We start from the raw sequence: 22,385 nt of genomic DNA, 5'->3' as shown, positions 1-22,385 counted from the left end.
ATTGCAAAACTAATTGAGGGGCTAGGAAGAAAAGGGTTGAAAAGTCTCCCCTCCTCCGGGCAGGGTAGACTACCCAACATACACTCGCGAAATTTAAATTTCGTTAATTTTCTTTGATTTTCCCAGATTCACAGGCAACTTTTCCAAATTATTCTTTCGTTGAAACCTTTTACAAAGTATGAGGAAAGTTTCATAGTATAAATGATTAAAATATGATCAGCCGTTTTAGAGTAATGCGATGACAACGGAAAATAGGGCTCCATTTTTATATATAAGGATAGACAACATGGATATATTTTCGACAATTTTGAATGAAATTACTTGAAATAGATATAAAAGCACTATTATCTTCATAAATTTAAATTGAGCATTGATTGAGTATTCCTAAAATATATATTATAATATAATATGTTATACAGGGCGAGTCTTCGTCTCGTACAAATATTTTAACAGTAGATTCTTGAGGTAAAAACCACTTTTTCCGAAACGGATCGGTTCAAAAGATACAGAAAAAAAATGTTATTTTTTTTCTATCTCACAAACGGTTTTATCGAATGCATTGAATTTCGGAATAAATTTTTTCATTTATTCGATGAATCTTTTTCGAACACAAGATATCACCTACGTCTTCCAGTTTTCTCATTACGACCATTCGAAAATTCGAAGAACTCAACACTTGAAACTAAGTTGGACTCTCTCTAATCAATATTTGAACGTTTTGTAAAATAAAAGTGTTCTTCATATATTCTCGTATAATGCGCCGTTTTCGAGTACTTTGATATTCAAAAATTAAAAAGTATCTGTGAAATTTGAAACATTGGGTACATTGACCGAATACAACTCTGTTTAAAAGATCCACAGGTGTGTGGTGTCACAGATTTAGCTAGATATTCTGAAGGTTATTTTGTTTTTCCAGAGTTGGCACAGCTCATGAAAACTTAAAATGGCTCTATCTTTTTATCAGGGCCGAATCGGAAAAAAATGGTATAGAAAGAAAGTGTTTCTTTTTACCTCAAGAATCTACTGTTGAAATATTTGTACGAGTCGAAGACTCAGCTTGTATGAAAAAGTTCAATTTTACGATAAAAACAGAATTTCATGAAATAGCGGTATTTTTATGACAGCGCAATCGAGAAAATGACCACAATTTCCCGAGGTGAAAACTAATGACTAATCTACCCACATAAACAAAATAAGGTCACTCAATATTTCTGAATTCTCAGCAAAAAAAAAAATTGTTTGTATACGTTCACACCCTGTACAACGAGAAGAGCTTTACAAGAAAATTTCCTGTACCAGTCATGTAAAAAGGATGGTGCTTCACACCACTGGCCAAAAATCCAACATCGTCGAAGAAATCTGAAGCTCATAGCTAGGATTTTTAGAAAAAAATTGATTCGATAAAATGGCCATATTTCCATAGCGAAGTATTGTATCCGAAAAGTGGCGAAGATGCCCTAACAATCCACCCAGGATAAAAAAAACTTTGTAGGCTAATTGCTATTCCTAAATTCTTCTTCCAAAAAGCGGAAATTTTCAGCTGTCCTGCATTCACAAGACTGTACAACAAGAAGGGATTGAAAAGAAATTATCTTGCGTCAGTGGCATACAGACAGAAGACAACACTTTGCATATGGGTGAAAATCCATCATCACCAAAAAAATGTCGAAGTTATAACTAGTCAAACTAAGGCAGTTCTTGAGCTGCCCCACTTCATGGCTGCCTAGTTTATTTCGATAATTTCGAACAAAAGTGAACATTCGTGTTAAATTTCCGATGTAAATTGATGAGAAACTCCTTTAAAAACTATCTGTTTTCGCACGATCTCAATGTCCATCAATTTATACGAAGAAGCTTGAGAACTTAGAAATTCCCCTAATAGGTGTTGTGAATGTAGTTAATCCGCCACGAAATTCTCAAACAAAAGACAAATCCGCCATCGACATACTAAGATTTCATTCTATTAGATAATTGTAACGGATTGTTTTATAGACGAGCCGAATTTAAATCATCCCATTCTATTTTCCGATCTCGTAGTTGAGTTGAGTAAACACGAAACTAGGAGGCGACGTTCAGAATCGTCGTAGAGTTGCTTTATTATTATCACGGTCCGAGATACAAAGATATATTGTTTTGTTGCAACGATTCCCACGCCAATATAGCTGAGGGGCCCCCCCGACCAATTCACCAAAACGGTCAACGATAAGTTTCCGTGAATAAAACATGACGCTGGATAGGAACGCTGAAATTTGTAGAGGTCGTCGGTTGCGAGACGGACAGAGGCGACTCGTGAGCGCTGACGAGTGAAAATGCTGCTAATTTTGTACAAGGGAAGGCCTTCTAATGTTCCTAGCTATAAATTAAAAGTGTGATCATCTGATAAACTTTATGAGAACGTAATAAAAAATTGGAATTTCCATTCTGTTATTTGATGACTGTTAGGGCGAGTTGGATAAACCCGTTGATCTGTAGTTCAACAAAGAACGCTCTAGTTCACGATTATAAAATATGGCTAACTAGCTTAAGGGGAAGTAGTATATACTATTCGGGATCAAAACAATCGACATTGGTGGCTTTACGGATCCTAACCCAAATTCGGAAATGTTCTACATCTTTGAGCAATAGCCTGAATTACGAACTAATACAGTTGAAACATAGAAATTACCACGTGAGAGGTAATATTAGGAATAATGAATAATTTTTTAGTTATTCCAGCGTAATTTTGGTATATATCAATATTCAATATGAAAATTTTTGCAATATACGGGGTGTCTGTAAACAAATGCGAAGGACTTAGGGAGATGATTCCTAGATGAAAATAAGCAGGGGTAGTTCCTATAAATTTTTTTCGAAATCGACCTCCCTTCCAAGATACAGCCTTTGGAAGGCGATGACGAGTTGATAGTTTTTAATTTTTTTTTACGAGTTCTAAAAAACACTGAGTCATAGAACTACATAATATGAAGCACTAAGCAGATGTTACTCACACAATTTTTTTAGATTTCATAACTTTATTATTAGGGGTTGAAAATAACAAGCCCTTATGATCTTCCTTCAAAAATTGTTTTCGTGGGATAGATTTTCGAAAAATAAAATTCTCTTGTGGTTTCCCATTCAATTCTGGAGAAAAAAAGTCTCTTGCAAAATTTCGATACAGTCGATACTTTTCTCGGAATAAATAAAAACTTACAAGCATTATACGAAGGTCTATGAGGCAGAGAGTTGATGCATGTATTTTAGCGGGGGGTAGTCATTCTATGGAACTCTCATACGATGAAATGGAATGGACAGTGATCAGAACTGCTTGTTATTTTATTTTATTTTCATTTATTTCGAAAAAAGTTTCGACAGTATCGAAATTTTGCAAGAGACTTTTTTCTCCAGAATTGAATGGGAAACCATAAGAGAATTTTATTTTTCGAAAATCTATCCCACGAAAACAATTTTTGAAGGAAAATCATAAGAGGTTGTTATTTTCAACCTCTAATAATAAAGTTATGGGATCTAAAAAAATTGTGTGAGTAACGTCTACTTAGTGCTTCATATTATGTATAGTTTTATGAAACGGTGTTTTTTAGAACTTTCCGAAGGCTGTATCTTGGAAGGGAGGTCGATTTCGAAAAAAATTTATAGGAACTACCCCTGCTTATTTTCATCGAGGAATCATCTCCCTAAGTCCTTCCTTGTTCACAGACACCCTGTATTAAAAAATAATACAAATTCCATACAGAAACCTACTTGAATAAATTCTCTACACTACCTATAGTGAAATTTCATCAAAATCGCACATCTGGTTCCGGAGTTATACAAAGACAGACATACTACCAAACACACGAACTTTCAAATTTACCTTACAACCAAACGCAAGAAGATATTTGTAACTACCGAAGTTGCACCTTTAGATGGTGGAGACAAATATTGAAATTTGATTCAGTTTTGATTTATAATGGAAAAAGTTTGGATCTTTCGAGGAAAATAATAAACCTTGCTGTAAGAATTGCAGTGCTTTTCATTTTGATTCACTTCAAATGGTTTCTAAAGTGAGCGTTTCAGAGATGAGGGTTATCCTGGCTATTGTTTCTGTTTCACTCGTTGTTCGTTATCGAGGTTTAACAATAAGATGCGATATTCGAGCTATACCACTTTCCAAAAATGGGTTAAAGTTGCAGACTCTTTCGCATTATGCTTTAATCAGGTCCGGAGAAAAACCGCATCCGTTGAACGATAAGGTACCGTGAACTTTGGCGGAAACGTCATTTCCTTCACACATGAAGGATCGAAAACAAACGCAAGACTGTCCTTCGACGTCCAATATTACATTCATGCATTGTAATTATGACTAAGAGGTATGCGTAATGAACAATTGTTCTCAATATGAAACCACAATATCTTGTTGTTTGTTGTGTTGTTAGGTAATGGATCGAGGGCCCATGAGAGCAAGACTAACGTGAAAGACGTAAAGACTCGGCATTTTGTACAGGCTGTCCCAGTCAAAGTGTCCCTATACCTTATTGGGGAAACTAAACGAGCTAGAAGAAAAAGTTGAAAACGAAACTTGTCTGTAATCGATTGAACTATTATTTCTCATAGCCCACCTTAATACAGGGTGCTCAGTTTTTTCCCTGTTGGTATCAACTTTCTTATTTTAAATGGAAAACCCTGTTTATTATTGCATTCTTGAATTCCTTGTCAAATTTTAAGGTAACTTTGGTTTAACAACTATGGTCCTATATAGGACCGATTCTGAGATATTCGACTTTTTCCTAAAATTTTGACAGCTGTAGGTGCTCACTAAAATAGCTGATACTAGTTTTTCAATAAATGTATCAAAACCAAATTTTTCCCAGCTCTTGTCAATATATTGAATCATACGTTACATCTCTATTTTTAGCAATCTGATATACAGGGTCGTCACGTTAAAAATTCAAATAGAAGTTCAATCAAAACTTAATTTTTTGAAATGGCAACCCATATTTTTTTCTTGTTCTTCTTGCAGAGCAGGTTAAAATGAGCAAAAAATGTATTCAAACTTTTTCTGTTGAGTGAATAGTTTCAGAAATATGGACGAAAAAGTGCATTTTCCCAAAACCAACGATAATTAATTAATTAAGCTGATGGGTAAAAGAGTTTTTGTCTTTGATTAGTCAATCTAATTAATTGAATATATCAAAAAAATCAAAGCCAACTATAGCAGCAAAACTAATTAATAATTATCCTTGGTTCTTGCGGGAAAATGCACTTTTTCTTCCATACTTCTGAAACTATTCACTCTACGGAAAAAGTTTAAATACATTTTTTGCTCATTTAAACCTGCTCTACATGATTAATAAGAAAAAATATAGGATGCAAAAATTAGTTTGCGATTGAACTTCTATTTGAATTTTTAACTTCAGTTTTTGAAGACCCTGTATATCAGATTACTGAAAATAGAGATGTAACGTATGATCCAATATGTTGACAAAAGATGGGAAAAATTTGGTTTTGATACATTCATTGAAAAACAAGTATCAGCTATTTCAGTGAGCACCTACAGCTTAGTATTCAACTTTTTCTTCTAGCTCCTTTAGTTTCCACAATAAGGTATAAGGACACTTTAACTCGGACACCCTGTACGCTGATAGGGATAACATCTAAATTTCTCTCTTTCTGTTAGGATAAACTGTTCTTTTAGGATAAACTGGGATGTTTTAGATAGATTAACTGTTCAATTAGTCTATGCAGACTAATTGTCTATCCATTACTGTTGGTAATATTCCTTCCATCTGGCATCCATTGCTGTCCCTACAGTTTGCAGTGAAGCAGTTGGATGCACTTGTGGTCAGAATCTGGTTCATGTAAACCTTCGAAGCTCCGTACCCATCAATCTTTTATTCATATAACATTTCCCTCTCGATTCCCGCTTCTATATTTAGCAACATTCCTTTTACCGTAATAAAATACTGCTACGGGTTTGTGAAATGTTTGAAAAAACTGTGGAAGGTATTGTAACAATATACGGCAATATCCTTCGAGAGTTGTCTTAATTAGACCTCTCGTTCTAATAATTCTTGATTTATCGCTCATACGACCTGGAATTTTAATCATTATTTCTACACTTCCCGGATCGTTCAGAAAATGTTGAGTGTATCGTGAGGCCTTTCACGTAGAGAAAACTTCCCCTTCATTTCACTTGCTCTTCATGTCGCACGAAGTGAAAACCAAATACATAGTGAGTTGTTGCTCTTTGTGGAAACGCTGAATCTTCTGGAATTTAGATGGTACATTCTCTGCAGCTGGGCAGAGTGAATGGATAATTAATGCAACATCCACTCTCCCTTTAAATTTTTCGTGACACTGTGTATGAATTCGATCAGAATCCTTTTGATTCGAAATGAATTTTACAGTTTTACAGGCTGTTGTGTCTGAGTGCTTGCTTATGATCCTACCCTATTTCCTTATTTCAAGTAGATACGGTATTTTTTGTGTTTGATCTTTTCATTCTCCTGAAAATTCTGAGTCTTTTTCACCTGGAATGCCCTAGGTCTAATAAGATATTGATATAATTAATGAAATTTCATTAACTATTATAGTCTATTCAAGAATGATTGATATCCCAGTAGGCCTTGAAAGTCCAGACGCAGCTTAATATCTGGTCACAAAAGATTTTCAATATATTCTGCAGCTTCAATCACAAAACTGGAATATACAAATTAACCTAGAAAAGTATTTGAAGACAAGAAATATTCAAATTTGGAGCATATTAATCGGCATTCAAAATTGATACAATTATGTTTTCAATTTTCTTTTATATCACTTGGATTTTAGAGCCGAGGACATTCCAAGGATTGTTAAATGATGAAAGCAACCGAAAGGCACAAATATAATTTTTAAAAAATGCGTTTCCATTGAAAGAGTTTTTTCCATCATTTACAAGGTTGGCAAACGTTCCTGAACTCGTCCATTGCGTTGGTAGAACTACTTCTTCTTCTTCTTCTTCTTCTTCTTCTTCTTCTTCTTCTTCTTCTTCTTCTTCTTTGTTTCAAAGTATCACGTTGGGAAACCTTGGGCTCAATGGGCTCATCCATTGGACATGCACCCAGTTTGGTAGAACTAGTGCTGAACTGGATCACAGAACGTCAAATACAGATCAGGATATTTTGACGTTATTGATCTATTTTTTTAATATATGCCATTGTCTCTATGTCTATGATATATGCACTTAATCCAAAGATTTATAGAGTAGAAAGATAGGAAACGCCCTCATATCTCTAGTACTGAAAACTGACTACATTTTAGCCATTGAAAACACATTTGACGATGAGATGGCGCTGAAAACGTACTGTCAATACAGAAAAACTGTTTGATAACAGTTTTCTGTTTTATAATTGAAGGGCGGGAAATCTGAATTTTATTGTTTGTTTTCAATTTCAATATCGACTTTGTTGTGACCAGAAAACAAACATCCTGAGCGACAAAACAAAAGTATGGTTTTGTTTTGTGACAAGGTCTTGGGGCCTTAAATACACTTTTGAAACACAGATGGCGCTCACATCACTTTAGTCGCTTCGTTTCCTATTTTTCTACTCTATAATCTTTGGCAGTGGCGTTATATTGAATAATTTGCATACTTTCTATCTATTCGTACTGAACATGTGACAATCTACGAGACAAATGTCTCAATTGTGATTGGCGACACTAAGCAACTATCTCACTCCAATCTTTGGAATGTTTATTTTCCATTCCATGTATCTATGTTCTAAGATCAACTCAGGTTTGAAAGGTGTTGGTAATTTTGAAGTTAGTTCATATCAAATTTTTTGTCGAATCGTAATACCATCTTCATCTGTTTAGCATAAACATATACATTTTTCTATAAAAGTTGCCTTTTGTATATCCCACGTCGAAAGGTATGAAATAAAAAAGATTCAGAATGGAGCATGGAATGATCAAATGAAAACATAAGGGCTTTCAGACTTTCTGAAACACCCTCTTTAAATGTTTTTTGGAAAACGTATTTTTCATCACGGAACTTTTTTGTACACTTCGGTACAAAAAATGTAATTCATCAGCCATTTATAAAATCAATCACCCTGTATCATACCGTAGACAGAAAAAATGACAACCTCTCATTTGTAAGCGAATTTTTTCACTGATGAATTGTTGCTGTAAAATACAGGGTGATTCCATGAAGAATTGGTGGTTTCTAAGAGCAGCTTTTTCATCGACGTTTTGACCCAGTTTCTGCAATTTCCTGTTCCTATTATTCACGATCGTCATTTTTCCACCTCTGACTAACTGTCGCACCTTCCCCGACGATTCTGTGCAATGCAGATTACAATATGATGAGAGGAAGTGGCCATTTTCGGTTCGTCGACGTCATCGGACATTTAAAACCGACATTTATCCATTCGGATCTAATTGTTAACCACGACGAAAGTCAATTAGATTTCTCGATGACATGTCTGCTCGGGAACAATGTTTACTACTAGCGTCCTGTCACGAACATGCTATATCATCACTGCTGGTCGAATTGCTGAACGATGATGTGAAGGTATTGAATCGTTAATGGAATCTTGTTTAGGCGTTTGTACGTCAGAGGATATCCATTTCACCCGTGTCGATATTTTTCCTGGAATTTTACGCCAAATCTCTATAACGATACCTTGTTAAGTAGGTCGTTCGTTCCTACGTCAAAATTTCGAAAAGGGGCCACAAATATTTCGTGTCATCATGTACATAAATGATGTATACTCCGTTCACTTTTATATAAGCACTCGGTTGGTCAGGGAAATTTGACACATTCCACACTGTATAGTATGAAAATGTGAGGTTATGACGCTTTTCAATACATTTTTTGGTTTTAAATCAGCGCTATGTTGTCCCTTCTACGTAAAATCTCAGTAATAAATGTCTCCAATAAATGAATTCGAAGATCTGTGATGAACTAAATTGATGTTTATTATACGAACTGATTGAAGAGATTCTCAATCTAGTTTTTTGCATAGAGAGGACAAGAGATCAGTTTTTAAATATATTAATTTTTGCTGTGGAAGAAAATTAAATTATTGTTTAATGCTGAAGACGTTACATCAGTTGTTGAATTCAAAAAATCAACTCAAAGATGAAAGGCATCTGATGCTGTGGTAGAGGGAATAGGTATCCCTCAAAGTAACTAATGGTCTGATACACTGGGAAAGTTTCATATTTAGATGTTGCAGTATCATATGAAAAAAAATTCAGGTCGATGGTCAATTGCTTATATGTTATATGTATTTGCAATAAACGACTGTTACTACTACTATGGAAATATTGGCATTCATCGAAGAATTCACAAATTCACCAGGGTGAATTAAGATATTTGTTTGGTACAGGCTTTGTGACTTGTATAACGTTTAATTTCCTGAATATACAGGTTGTTTTCAAAGGTGAGGCTTTTTTTGACAGAAGGTAGAACTCATCAAAATGAGTCGTTCAACCAAAAAAATCTCTATAAATATCCAAGATGGCTGAGATACAACCTCTAAAAGTTCGACAAAATTTCATTGAATTTTCAAGTACGAGACTGTGGAAGGTGACCCCTGCATCGCAAAACATATTGCTGGACAATGAATGGTTCAGTACCAAGTTCATCGGATTAGATGCACCAGGTCACTTTTGAGAGAATCATAATTGTTGTATCGTGCAATTTAGGGTGGAAGAAAACCTTAGAAAATCGAGGCAGTTTCTTGAAAGTGCTTATGTTAGTTATGTTGAAAAAGTGCTATGATGTTCCCTATTTCATCCCATTTTTACGACGATTGTTGGAATGTTCGAACAAGAAGATTGTGATGCCCATTGTGCAAAAATTCGTGAATAATTTAGACGAATTTTATTGGTGAGATTTTGGAGTATTATTCTATTTTTTACACTTGTGTCCTAATTCTCTTCTGTCAGTTGATATCGAAATGAGCCATTTCATAAAATCGTGTAAGTTACTAAAAAATAATGAGAACAATTCGAGAATCCTAAGTTTTCATTTTCATTACCACGTAAATATCGAACAAGCCAATATCCTTAACGAAACCAAATGGTCGAATCAGGAGATAAGTTTTTTTTCCCACTGCTTTGCGATAATTCAGCTAACAAACATTTTCAATTTTTTTTCAAGTTTGTCATTTTGAAAGTTTTGTATAGGTGATTTTTGGTGAAACGCTTCATTTTGACCAGTTCTACCTTCTGTTGAAAAAAAGCCTCAACTTCAAATACACCCTGTATAGTGTGTTGTGAATGGCATTGAGGGAAATCCATTGTATAAGGAACAAAAAAATCCTATATACAGGGTGACTCTTTGAATATTGGCTTTCTGGTAAATGTTAAGTAGTTCAAAGACATTGTGAATAGACATCAAAATATCACTATAAATATGAGGCAAGGTACCAATTATTATCGGGAAAAATAATTTCTGACGAATTAATAATAAAAGGGTGCAAACTTTTTGAAAATCACTATACAACAGGTTGAGTCTTTGACTCGTACAAATATTCTAACATATATTTTCATAATGAGCTTGAAAAACAAAATTACTTTCAAAATAACTAGCTAAATCTGTGACACTACACATCTGTGTATCTTTTAAACAGAGAAATTGCTCGAAAACGGCGCATTATACGAGAAAATATGAAGAATACTTTTATTTTACAAAACGTTCAAATATTCATTAGATAACGTCCAACTTAGTTTCAAGAGTTGGGTTTTTTTAATTTTTGTCATTTTTATGGGACGTAATGGTCATAATGAAAAAACTGGAAGACGTGGGGGATATCTTGTGTTCGAAAAACATTCATCAAATGAGTGAAAAACCATGTTCCGAAATCTTAGACTTTTGTCTAAGTCCGAAATTCATTTCATTCGATAAAACCGTTTGTGGGATAGAACTGAAAATGAAATTTTTTTATGGTTTTTCAACAGCCTGTTTCTTTCAAACCGAGTCGATTCGGAAAAAATGGTTATGGAAAAAAGTGTTTCTTTTGACCTAAAGAATCTACAGTTAAAATATTTGTACGGCGGAATTGCAGCGGTTTTTCATCGAGACAAATTTCCACGTCCAATGCGAATCTCCCTCTGCTTAAAATATCCCTGATTAATTTGAGTCGTTGCACTGAAGCTATTTGCCATAATCACCCATGACGAGGTCTACCGGAGGGAAAATGTAAAACCATCAGGTGCACCTGTGCTTGTCAAAAGTCGACCGTTTTTTAAACCATATGTTCACCTGTTTCCTACCCCGTGTATATCGGATTGCCACAAGTGTATATCGCCCATTTCGTGACTTCCTCTTCAACTCAGCGCGAGACATTTCGCTTGTCTCAGCTAAAATTCCGTCTATTGCGATATGTATCTACGTACGTCTACGCCAATGTGTCGCAAAAGTTGGGTTTGAGTACTCTGGATAGTTTTCAGTATGATTAGCGAACCGCCAAAACGATGATGAATATTCAATTATCGATATCGTGAGAATAACCCTTTTGTGGAAAAATGCTGTTTAAAAATAGGTGAGTGGGTTGGGTGTGAATCCAATTTTTTTCGATCACGTTTGTTTACGAATCTTGTGTTAATTTCTTTTCTCGATATTGATTTTTTCAATTTTAATTTGTTTGGGGTTGGGGCTACCATGGAGCTGAGTGTAAACAGTGGATATTTTGTTTTTTACAAATCGGGATCATTCAAAAAATATTAAGCATGTAATGTGTCAAAAATGGTGGCTTAAAATTTGTGAGGAGTCTTAAACAACCCAATTTGGTGGAATATTTTCCGTCGGAATCATCAATAATTCGCAAATATCTTACAAAGGTACATTGTCTCTAAGATCTTAAAAGTAGGTGCTCATTTTCACCAATAACGCCAAAACAAGAAAACAAGCCCCCTATCTTAGTTTTCCTTTACGTTATACATCACCTAACTCTACCCTTAACTTAAATTCATTTTCACTGTAAAAGTTATACTTTACAAAGTGGTACCTACAAAGGCACACGTGAAATGACGATAATGTCAAAACAACGTTGCCACAGCCTTTGACCAGCTCCCGTTTTTTTTACGCTGCAAAAATGCAAAAAGTGGTGCTCTTTTGGACTTGGAATCTGCTCATACTAATGATAACCCTCATATTTTGAAATATCAGACGTTATAGAACATATTCGATGTGAGAAAATTCATATTACCTATGTTTCATCCGAATAGGAAATACTTATACAGGATGTTCCTAAATAGGAGGTACAAACGAAAAGGGGAGATTCCTTGAATAATTCTAATTCATAGGACCGCATACGATTCTTTTCAGAAATACCGGGTGTTAAATTCAGAATTTTTTTCAAGATTTTCTCTTATAGTATCTACACTTCACAAGATATGCAACCGAAATTTGGCGTAAATATTATAGTTGATAGTTCACAAAACGTGACATACCAATTTCGATTGCAAATCTACCGGGTGATTTTTTTTCTGGAACACTGTAAGCCACCTATAATTTGAAAAAAGTAAAAAGAAGCATTCTTGTTATACTCAACTTTATGGCCACCTTTAGTCTTGTCGTATCTGCTGCCGATTTAGAGAAAAAAGTTTAAACGATTCTCTCGAAATCATCAGAAATCACCCTGTATCTCAAAAACGAAACGTTTTCGATCCCATGTGTATGGGACTTTTTTCTTGAAATTACGTGAGAAATCTTCCCTCTTCGTTTGTACCTCCAATTTAGGAACACCCTGTATTGTAACTACATACATGTTTCCACAATCAGGAATTCAGTGAGTGTAGGTACAAAGAAATTCCTTCTATTGGGAGAGCCAAAAAGATGGTGATAGTTGAGGATTTTATTTTCAGAGAAGATCTGTAACGACAAATTTGGAATTATAATTTGAAAAATTAACACAGCAGTATTGGCACATTAGTTAATTATGCGAAAGATTTGGAATGTAACGGGGGATGGACCTATATGGTATACGTATGGATTATAAAAACAAAACTGTGGACGAACGCAAAATCCCTTTTTTGCAAAATTTTTTACAAGATACTTAAATGTTTAGATCAAAAATAGTGTTTCGAAATAAAACAAGTGTCATAACCGCATATTTTCGTACTACAAGTTCGTCAAATCTTCAAGGTCAAACGGATAATTTTATAAGTGAATGGACTATAGGTAGAATGATAAGAGATTACAAGGTGGAACAACTGAGACATACAACAGGTGGTTTTGAATTTAAAGTGAAAGAACACATTTTGTTTCACCCAGTATAAAAAGGCGTCTAATTTTCTTAGGCTTCAAAAAATTTGTTAGGTTTCATAAATATTTACTGACAATCAAATAAATATGTAATCAAATGAAACTTGAGGTGACAAATTTGTTAATCAACTTTTTGAGGGAATCCATTATATTTCGAGCATCAAAGCTTTCGAAAATAAGTTTTTTTGCACTTTTCATTCCTCAATTTTCTGCCCTAAAAATGAGTCTGGAAGTACCACAAGCTAATGGGGCTCGATCCAGGTACTGAACTTGGGCAAAGCTTCTTGGCTTCCAAAAAACAAATTATTACTGACGGTCAATTCAATAGTATTGGTATTTTCTTGAATATTGAGGGAAAAATCAGATGCCAATAGAATCGGCAACTCTCTCTCCATTAGGAGGATTCGTGAACAGCTATTTCTATCGTATCCGTCAGCCGATCAAACCGTGCTCCTTTGTTTATCAAGATAATGCTCATTTGTACACAGATTAGATAGCAGTTGCTCCCTGCTATCACAAAAATCATAGGTCGATTCGTTCCAGGTATTCCCTTTAATCCGTGGTATGCATTAGCATTAGATAGTGGTCCGTTTCCGTGGTATTTGCACGCGGCTACGCACACGCGATGGACGCGTTCCATAAGTTTCAAGACGTAGTGGACGATCTTTTGTGTTTACGAAGGTAGGCTTTCTCTGTTAGATTGAAAAGTGGCTGTTTCAGTAGAAAACGATCGGTTTCCTTGTCAAGATGTTTCACTTTTCCTCAAATAATGGGCCCCAACGTTTTAGAGGTGACATGCAGGAGATCTTTTCAGTTTTTTCAACAATTAAGCCGCCGCCATGTGTACAGCGTGGGCTGTAAGAGCTGGGAAAAATGCTGCGAAAAATGGCCAGAACCATATCCCTCTATCTTCTTTTGTTTTCAAGTTATGTGTGAAAATTCATTTTTAGGCTCTATGAATTTGTTCCTCTATTTCGTAAAGTTTCAGTGATATCGAAAAACAAATGTAACATTTTTGAGACACTATTTTATGTAGAACGCAGTGGCTTAGTCAAAGTTTTTTTCAGTCCGGGACTTCAATGATATAAAAGTAACTTTCATTCGTTTCTTTTAATTGATTCAGAAGTTGATTAACAACGTTTCTATCGTTCCTGTAAATAGGTAGACGCTCGAAAACGTTTATCATGAAAAAGAACAGCTGAAAAATTGGGTATCACTCAAGACTATTTAGGGAACGATCAAAATAAAGACACCCACCAAAAGCCCTTAAAACAAAAATGAAAATTAATGAATGTAAGCATTTATTTTCCGAAAATACGGGGACTACCATAAAAAATAATTAGAGGATATATGAGACATATGCCCTTGTCTTAGTCTAATCTTTGGATTATTGAACCGGGTCTCCTTCCATAATAGTTGGCGCTCGAGTACTTGATAATACTCAGAAGCTACTACTATTAATTATTCAATTAGTTTCCGTCAATTCCAAGCGTTTTCCGTCGGAGAAGGTGCTGTGTTGCTCTGACGAGGTCAAATGAGACCGAAACCATGGTCAGCATCTACTCTTCTTCGGTGGAGCGTTCTCCTGACGATGATAAATCGGCTAGTTCGTTTTAAAAATTAAAGTTCATATAACTCCTGATTAATTCCTCATACGATGTAAAAAATTTACCTAGATGTAGTGGTGTAGAGTCTTTTAACATGGTAGCATGTGGTTTTCTTCTTTTCCATAGCGATGGCGAGGGCTTGTCGATGGCCTTCGGTCCTCAATTCAAGCGCTTCAATAACTCCCTGAGGAGGGGATCAAAACGTTTCTCCTCGCGAAGAGGAAGACCATCATCGGTGATGTCGAATCCTGACGTGAATCAGGTAGGCTTTGACGAGGATTTTGCCGCTGGAAGCGTTTACGACTTGTACGTGGTATTTTCGGATATGATTGATTTTTATCAGTCCTTCATTATGTAAAGTTGGTCGTGCGGGTCGTACACGCTCCAGTTAAGCTGTTTCTCGCAGTTGAGTAGTTTTTGCTTTTGCTTTAGATTTTACTAAAATAGGTTGCTGTGTGTCATGTTATGTAATTTAACTGTTTTCGCAATTATTTCTTTATAATATAATGTAATAGTAACAGTTTTTGTTCATATGAGTGTCACATATGTAGGGTGTTCTCAATTTGAGTTACAAACGATAAAGGTAGATTCCTTGTATAATTTCAAGTCCCATAAAGATGGTCCTGCAAACTTAACGCTTTCCAGATACTGGGTGTTGAGGTTGCATTTTTTCTCGTAGCATCTGCCCTTCACAAGATATTCTACTGAAATTGTTCATATATAGGGTGACGACAGACTTTGCCTATACAAGGTGCCAACATCGTCTATAACTTTGTTTCTATCCAAGCTATCGACTTGATTTTTTTTTCAAACAATAGGCCCGATAATGAGCATATCTTAAAAATATGTTCAAATGTATACAAGATGTCTTGGAGGTTTAAATGGCAACGTACAATTTTTTTTGTGTCAAAACTTGGGAAATTGACTGGAAGAAAAATGGTTGAGTTATGTCGAATGGTTCTGAATTTTCCTGTGGGTCCATTTTGACACATAAACTGGCATAAGTCAAAAACTGAAACAGTCTATGAAACTGGGGTGCTTTTATATGGACAATTCAATGGTAAACACAAAAATGGGTGGTTGCCATTTATAAAACAGAATCCATGTGTGTATTTTATTTTAGGACATCCTGTATACATATAAAAATATTTTTAGAATATGTCGTTGTTCGGCCTATTGTTTTAAAATAAAATCAAGTCTATAGCTTGGATAGAAACAAGGGTATTGGCAATGTACTGAGTCACCCTGTTTATTGCAGCTTGAATTTTATATAATGTCGATTGCAAATCAACAACAAGGTGATATTTTTTCTTGAACATTACCCTCTTACTCCTTCCAGAAGTTTTTTTTGGTAGGTCAATAGTTAAAATTCTGAAAGGAAGTTTTGTTCCAGAAACAAAAAGTTTGGTTTATCGAGAAAGAATTTCAAACAATGGCGAATTCTCCTCGATTTGGGTTATCACAACAGCATATGAAAGTTTAAACTGAATAACTGAGTTTCATTAATGATTTTTCAAATGTACCGCGGAAACCATTCAAAATCATTCTTCAAATATGAGGTTTTAAAATTTAAATCGCTTCGTTTCTAGTTTACGATTTGGCAACATCGCGTACTAGAAAATAAAAAGAACAATGACTTGTTTATAAAATAACAGCTGTTGATTTACAGCCATCATAAGGCGCGTACTCACTGCCGAGCCTCAACAGCAACTGGTCATAAAAATCCCATAAAATTTTACGACCTTCCCCGTTCGTCGCAGACTTCATAGACAGCCATCTTCGTCTATCTCATCTAGATAGTGTTTTTGTTGTCCAACGCATATTTCAGTCGATGTTGCCAACTTGTGCAATAGAAACGAAACGCTTTAAATTTTAAATACCCACTTTTATTTTTCTTTTTTAAGTACTTAAAATAATTTGTTTTTGGGAAACTGTTAGAATGGTGATTTCAAAATGTGGGGTTTCAAAGATATTTCATAAAAAGTATATCATTTTCGTCAGAAGGAGTATTCCCTATTATTGTCTTCTACAGTACGAGTCAAATAATTAATAAAAAACACGGTACGATGTATTTATACACCATACCCGCTACTGATATGGAATAAAAGGAGCCGGCAATTCATAGCATTTCGTTGACAATTGAGTTTTGTTGCTCTGACGAGGTCAAATAAGACCGAAACCATGGTCAGCATCTACTCTTGTCGACGAAATGAAAATTCTGGTAATACTTCGAGCGATGGTAGTTTGTTAGTTCGATTTAGATCGTAGCATTCGTTGATTTAATTATCTGCGGATGTTATGCATCTGAATTAATTCGTTTATTATTTACCTGCCTTACTGTTGAAGGCGTGATCCATTTCTTATTTTTCCATGTCCGCGGCAGATCGGTTACTGCCATGATCCGAACCTTTCCGCGCTTTTTCCCTTGCTTAATTATCGTAAAATACGATATCTGCAATATGGGAATAAAGCATATGGATGCATACTGCTATCTTCGCTCTGAGAGTTAGGAAATTGAATTGGGTTGGTTCCCGTTTCTCTGTCAGATGTCGGTACGATGTATTTATACACCATACCCGCTACTGATATGGAATAAAAGGAGCCGGCAATTCATAGCATTTCGTTGACAATTGAGTTTTGTTGCTCTGACGAGGTCAAATAAGACCGAAACCATGGTCAGCATCTACTCTTGTCGACGAAATGAAAATTCTGGTAATACTTCGAGCGATGGTAGTTTGTTAGTTCGATTTAGATCGTAGCATTCGTTGATTTAATTATCTGCGGATGTTATGCATCTGAATTAATTCGTTTATTATTTACCTGCCTTACTGTTGAAGGCGTGATCCATTTCTTATAATTAATAAAACTAATAATAAATCTATTGATCCGTTGGGACAAGTACATGTATAGGACAGGTCAGATGAACAAAAAAAAAACTACATGCAATATACAAAAATACCCTAAAGGAAAATAAGTGAATCATAAAAATAATCAGCAACAGTATAATAACAATTCTGCACTAATTTTGCCTTTATTACCTTTTTGAATTCTTTAAGTTTGAGAGACTTGGCACATTTAGTCAGATGATGATGATGAGGCGAATATTCAAATTTAGCCGTATTGTGTTTGAGGATATGGAGCAAATCCTCATTTCTTGTACTATATCTATGAAAACTTGAGAGTTTTGTAAATTTGCTTTCGTTCTCCCTAACATATACCATAAATTAGTATTTTACATTGCGATCTTTGTGATGAAAGAAATTGATATACAGCTTGTCCCTATTTCAAGATATGAATTTTTTTGAATGGCAATCGTAATTTTTTATGGCCTCGTAGGTACAATTTAGAAACCGATGATGCCAAATAGTAATATTTGTAGTGTTCTAATGAAAATGCTCAGTAATATTCAATTTTTAATAAGTATCTAATGGATATTATATTTTTCTTTTATACTTGTCTTCAAACAACACGAAGATACTAAGATATTCCCCTATCTCCAAAAGGAAGAGTTTTCGTGATCATGTTTATGCCATTTTTATCCAAGGAAACACCCTTTTTCGTTAGTACTACCAATTTAGTATTATACTCCGATTTGCAATAGACAATTTTTGAAGTAGATGCAAATTACGATAGTGTTATTTATTTTACTATGAGTGGGCTTAATTTGATATATCATCTCGATTCGTATTCTGTCTCAAAGTATATAAGCTCCATCTGTTTTAATCCGGGTGCGAAGTGGAAATGGATTTATTTTATGGCGATGGAAATGTCGAAATGTACACACTGAGAACTTTTCGCGGAATTCGGTAATCGACCTATTTTACCGACGACGTTGTGTTTATCGGATACGTTTCGGTCGTCAAAGGATCAAATGTCCCATTCATTCCAGTGAATGGGATCATCGCTCCCGCTAGTTGTGTCCAATTTCATTTTCATGAAAGAACGTTCGCGGCTCATATATTTCGTAGTAATTAACGTCAATTGCGTCATCCTACGTTCATTGAAACGTTTCGGATCTGTTTCAGTCGTTCTGAAAAAACGCGCGATCCTAAAGGCCGGTGCGGACTGGACGAAGAGAAAAAACTCGTTTTTGCTAGTGAGGTCTTTATCGAAGAACGAAAATATCCTTTGCAATCTTTCGAGAAGTGCCTAGTTGGAATTATAATCAGACGAGGAAAATTTCTTCATATTTATTACCGATCGAATATCCAAATTACTCAAACTTCCTCTAACTTGATCTGTTTTAGCTAATAACGAAAGAGACATGTTTGTTGTCGACGAAAGAGCATTGGCAAAGATTCCTCGTAAAGGTCAACTTTTCAGGTTTTTCTTGACATATTTGAAATCGTGGCCTTTGGTGGGAAAAGTGCACTTTGCCAGCTATATTCGATCGCATTTAGAACTAGCCTGAACAACCAAGGTTATTTTTTTAATGATTTGCTGAATTGTACGATTTCATACTCAATGAAGTCTGTGTGTTATATTATATGTAGTAGAATAGTTGTCTATTTCGGTAACAAAATGTGTATGTCACGAAAATTTTGATATAATGTTCAAAAAAATTCGTTCTCAAGTAGGCTTTGAAATTTTGAAGGTTTCAGTGGCGGCTCCTGAATATTCATCATTAGTAGGCAGATTATTCAGGCTTTTTCTGAACCATCTCGAATTTGCCCAAAATGATAAATAATTCGTCATATCAAATAATTATATTTTGATTTCTAACAAAACGCAAAGGACATAAAGGGCATAACGTCCTCAGTTTGTCCTACTTCTCACCTTGAATGCAATGACGTAATGACATTATATTCAGTGATGAATCCAGATTCTGTTTGAGCCTGCATGAAATATTAGATCCTCAGTTTTTTGAGAAAAGGCATGCACACCACACTGTCAGAATTATGGTATGGGGGGTTAGTGCTTCTGGGAGTAGGTCACATTTTGGTATACACAAGAGGAAACATGACTTCTGTGCGTTACACCTAGGAGGTAGTGGAAGTGGAACCAAATGTTCTGCCTTATTTTGGGATGCTCTGCAACCGACTTTCCCAACAAGATGATGCACGACCATATGTAGCCAGATTTAAGTTACGTTGCTCAGTTTGAAGACAATCAATTCTATTTGTTTCCTTGGCCGTTTAGATCTCTCGATTTTTAACCCATAGAACACTTCTGGTACATTATGGGAAGAAGATTAATCAATTTACCACACCCTCCAACCAAAGAATCTGAAGGCACTTCTACACAAGGTATAAGTTGGCTGGAAGCAGATTCCCCAATAAGAAATCGACTGTCTTATCAGGAGTATGCCCCGACTTGTTTGTGTGTGGGGGGTCCAACACATTTATCAATTTTTCTATTGTTGGATGTTTCTGTACTTTTGATCGAACTTACCTAAACCTAAGACACATGTGAATGAAATGTTTTTCTAACAAATTTATAATCAATATTGGGTGTTATTTTCAATGTCACTCAGTTTGTCAGTTTGAAAAGGTACCATCCTTAGTAACCCCATGCAAAATCAGAAAAAATCCAAAATGAGGTAAACTTGACCTTTTTTCTTACTACTTACTTCCGAAAATTTATGATTTTAAATTTAATGGGGCACATCATTTCTAAGGGAAATGGATTGGTAGAAGAGGGCTGATTGAATGGCCACCTCGCTCATCAGATTTGACACCTCTAGATTTTGTCCCCTGCCATTCAAAGTCGCTTGTTTATAAAATACAGCCCCGAGATGTGGAAGAATTGAAAGTAAGAATAGGCCTAGCATGCCGAGAAATTCAAGTTGAAGTTTTCTAAAACTTAGGGAATTTGAAAATGGGTTATACAATTTTGACTACAAAATAATGCGCAGCATTTTGATAATATTTTATAGTAAAATTTTTTTTATTATTTTCATGTTTCGTTGCAACCCTTGCTATCGTTACTATTTTACTGGTGAAATCCATATTACCTGTCATATATTAGTTTGTACAGGATATCAGAGTTGATGTAGGTATTTCTCCAGGACTTTTCTGATTGAAGAAAGTATGGCAATCAGAAGGTATTTTGAAGGTTTAGGCTGAATACTCTTTCAACCTTCGAGTAAGGTCCCACCGTCCCACATGTATGAGAGCTGGGACAGTTTGTACTGGATTTCAGAGTTGATATATTCATCCATGACTTTGCTGATTGAAGAAAGTAAGGCAATCAGAAGGTATTTTGAAGGTTTAGGCTGAATACTTTTTCAACCTTCGAGTTAGGTCCCACCGTTCCACATGTATGAGAGCTGGGACAGTTTGTACTGGATTTCAGAGTTGATATATTCATCCAAGACTTTGCTGATTGAAGAAAGTAAGGCAATCAGAAGGTAGTTTGAAGGTTTAGGCTGAATACTCTTTCAACCTTCGAGTTAGGTTCCGCTTGTATGAGAGCTGGGACAATTTGTACAGGATTTCAGAGTTGATATATTTCTCCAGGACTTTGCTGATTGAAGAAAGTAAGGCAATCAGAAGGTAGTTTGAAGGTTTAGGCTGAATACTCTTTCAACTTTCGAGTTAGGTCCCACTTGTATGAGAGCTGGGACAGTTTGTAAAGGATTTCAGAGTTGATATATTTCTCCAGTACTGATTGAAGAAAGTAGGGCAATCAGAAGATAGTTTGAAGGTTCAGGTCCCACTTGTATGAGAGCTGGGACAGTTTGGTTAGAATAGGTGCAAACTCTGGAGCACATTTCAAGGAGTAGAGCGAGTAGAGGTAGAGTAGAGCGGTCCAGAGCCGAGGTATTAAGCGCACTCTTTTCACCTTGAATTTCTGTGGTACCACAGGTACCGTTGGTAACACCACGTTGGCCGGAGGGTTAAGTGTAGAGTTGGCGGCAAATGTCTTACAAAATATTCGGCCTCTCTTTCAAATTTGGTTATTACGGAGCTATCTATCGTCAGCTGTAACTGATGTAACCTAATTAATCTCAAACCTCGGCCAAACTAATGGTCACTTGGCGCTTTCTTCGCTCAAGTGTGGACGCGGCTTCAAATACTTGGGAATCCTTCCCCAAAAAGATAAATCATCGAACGTTCGCACGTATCCGGATTAATCGAGCGATAAGAATTCGCCGAAATCGTTATTCATAAATACTCGCGGTCCCTTCCACTTCACTCTCTCACTCTCCCATCCTAGAAAGTAGGAATTCCTTCCTATCGCACGGACAATAATAACAATTGTTCAATTCTCTCGCTCGCCCACGTAACGAGCGCTTCGTGTCCCTTTAATTGACGCCCAGATCCATCCAATTTGTACCAATTGAGGTTCGCGACGGCGAGGCGCAATTGTTTTGCCTTTCTAGCTCATCGTTTCGAGTCCGAATCTGTCGTCGGGACCGTTTCGAAAACGGGGAAGTGCCGTTTGTTTATTGTTATTATCACCCAGATTGAATAATTGTGAGTTTCTGGTCCGTCTTCGACTTTCAAAGTTCCCGTATCGTGTCGGTCTTGGCTCGTTGATTCTTCGGTCGTCCGACCTCGACGTTCACTCCGACCGATGATTTTTTTTTCTCGCGGTCGGCA

The 22,385-nt window shown here is 35.8% G+C and overlaps 1 protein-coding gene across 2 annotated transcripts in view; it reads left to right on the top strand.

Moving 5' to 3' along the window:
* LOC123307549 (regulator of G-protein signaling loco) overlaps positions 1-22,385 on the top strand; it is a 36,835-nt gene that overhangs the window by 8,328 nt on the left and 6,122 nt on the right. The gene's annotated exons all lie outside the window — the stretch shown is intronic.

The sequence above is a fragment of the Coccinella septempunctata genome, chromosome 2 (genome assembly GCF_907165205.1).
Source record: "Coccinella septempunctata chromosome 2, icCocSept1.1, whole genome shotgun sequence".
NCBI lineage: Eukaryota > Metazoa > Arthropoda > Insecta > Coleoptera > Coccinellidae > Coccinella > Coccinella septempunctata.
The sequence above is the reverse complement of the archived record's forward strand: the minus strand, read 5'-3'. Positions and strand labels throughout refer to the sequence as shown.